The 2,579-nt window shown below is 41.8% G+C and overlaps 1 long non-coding RNA gene across 1 annotated transcript in view; it reads right to left on the bottom strand.

Annotated features, from left to right (window-relative positions):
• Positions 1–562: 562 nt before the first annotated feature.
• LOC133649658 (uncharacterized) overlaps positions 563–2,579 on the bottom strand; it is a 24,995-nt gene continuing 22,978 nt past the window's right edge. The window contains exon 3 of the long non-coding RNA XR_009826108.1: positions 563–1,061. This is a non-coding gene — a long non-coding RNA (uncharacterized LOC133649658). The remainder of the gene's footprint in view (positions 1,062–2,579) is intronic.

Below are 2,579 nucleotides of genomic sequence, written 5' to 3'. Positions count from 1 at the left end.
TATGTGACTGGGCCGGCACGCAAAGGCAGTGCCTTTAAGGTTTATTGGCGCTCTGTACTTCTCCCTACGTCCGTGTACACAGCAGCGTTTTAAAAAGTCATAAATTTTACTTTTTGTAACCGATACCGATAATTTTGAAACCGATACAGATAATTTCCGATATTACATATTAAAGCATTTATCGTCCGATAATATCGGCAGTCCGATAATATAGGACACCTCTATTAAGAACCACTGGACTAGACATTGATATCGACCGCGTGCCCCCCAACGCACGTGAACCCCCTGGTTGCACGGGGTTGCGAGGGTCCGTTCAACGCCGCTCGCAGCTTTCATTTTATTTGCGACTCGTAAGTAAAAACATTTTTGTGCGTTTTTGGTGTTTCAGCAGTCATTTCCCTCCATAGTCATGCCTTAGCAAGCACACCGTGTGCTTGGACCGACTCATTATGGACAATTTTACTACGAAAGGAGGCCAGCTATTGTTAAAAATCTGACGGGTGGAGCGGTTCTAATTGGTTATTTGACAAGTGTGCAACATGTGCACCAAAATTGAATGAGCTTTTCAAAATTGGTGCAGTAGTTCTTTGTGTGAAGAAACCAAAAAAAAAACGGTTGAACTTTATGCATATTACTTTTCAATTAGGCTCAGATCTACTAGATATTTAGTGGGATACTCTGTGGTTGTCTAACCCGATGTTTTCCTATATCTTTGTGCAGGTAAATCCATAAAAAAGGCTAGGAGGAGTTTTTGCAAACTTGCCTCTTTCCCTCGTCTTTCTGGATAATCAGGCTGGTTGTCAGGTCGTTCTCACGTCCAGGTTACAGGGTCCTATCCAGTCCAATTTGTCTTCTTTGCCTTTGAATTAGTATGCATGAGCACAAACCCTGTGGAAACATACTTGGGGGAGAAACAGGACTCCACAGAAAGTCAAGGTGAGGCCTCTTGACTGGGACAACAGCAGAATCCAGACAGTTGGTGTGATGAGGTGTGATGTGGCCTTGAGTCTGCATTCCAAATGGCCCTGCCTCAGGAAGCTATTCTCTCTGCAGGAATTTGTCTGCAACAAGCATTTTTTAGTCGGATCAGAAAAGGGCAAAGGAAGAACACATAAACATTTTGGTGAAATTGTTATCATTTTACCCAGAAAAGCGCTTAAATCTGACACAATTGAGACACATGTAAAAATGGTCAATGAAGTTTAAACACAGACTTCCCATGCAAATGTGGATAGTTTTTTTTAGGGCTGTCAAAATGAACGCCTTGATGCAGATTAGTCCGTTATCATTAATAATTTGATAAAAAAATAAATAAAATCCCTAGCGCTGCATTTCTGACAGTTTGTCCATGTTGTGTCACCGTGGCGCTTACACAGTTGATGATGAAAATGTGTAGTTGATGCGGTAGTGGCAGGCTGCAGAAGCAAACAAGTCAACACAAATCGAACTTCCCTACTAAATTTGAAAACTGCCATAAAATCATGGCTCAGCTCAACCTCTACCTCAGGGGTCCCCAAACTACGGCCCGCGGGCCGGATACAGCCCCCCAGCGTCCAAAATCCGGCCCGCGGGAAGTCCCAAGTTAAAAAAAATTAAAAAAGAAAACATTTTTTTAAATTACTATTTTTTTAAAAAAATTTGTCCTTACTAGTCCTTTTTCTACCGTCTCCTAGCCACTCAGGCAAATCATATTGTCTAAAAATTTATTTTATCATCGATAACGTGACATGCAGCATGTGTGCTCTTTAAGTCAATTAGTGCGCCAGGAATATATATATATATATATATATATATATATATATATATATATATATATATACCGTAATTTCCGGACTATAAGCCGCACCTGATTACAAGCCGCACCAGCTAAATTTAGGGGAAAATACAGATTGCTCCATATATAAGCCGCACCCGACTATAAGCCGCAGGGTTTTGATGTGTAATTACCGTAGTATATAGGGGTTCCTGCTACCACGGAGGGGATTGTCGGGACAGAGATGACTGTTTGGGAATGCAAAGCGTCCCATTTATCAACAATAAATCTTTCAATCATTCAATCAAACTTTCACATCTTTGACATGGCGAACAGCATTCATGCATAGTACAAATAATACAACGGTGCAAAGTAATACAAAGTGCTCGCCTGTACGTTATCAAAATAACCAGCCAACCGGTATATGAAAAGTCAGTCTTTAATCATTGTGTCATCGTCTTCCTCCTGTGTACTAAAACCACCGAAATCCTCTTCGTCTGTGTCGGAGAAGAACAGGCCGTGTATAAGCCGCACCGTTGTATAAGCCGCAGGGACCAGAACGAGAGGAAAAAGTAGCGGCTTATAGTCCGGAAATGACGGTATTCCTCAACGTCACTTTCAACCTGAGGAATAACAGCTACCAACCATTCACGAAACCCAACACAACACTCCAATACGTGCACCATGACAGCAACCACCCACCCACCACCACAAAAAGAATACCTACCGGAATTAATAAAAGACTATCGATGCTGTCATCTAGCAAAGCTGAATTCGACAAAGCAACCCCCCAGTACCAAAAAGCACTTGATGAATGCGGATACAA

This window comes from Entelurus aequoreus, linkage group LG05 (assembly GCF_033978785.1).
Source record: "Entelurus aequoreus isolate RoL-2023_Sb linkage group LG05, RoL_Eaeq_v1.1, whole genome shotgun sequence".
Classification (NCBI taxonomy): domain Eukaryota; kingdom Metazoa; phylum Chordata; class Actinopteri; order Syngnathiformes; family Syngnathidae; genus Entelurus; species Entelurus aequoreus.
This window is presented reverse-complemented; position numbering and strand designations above follow the sequence as displayed.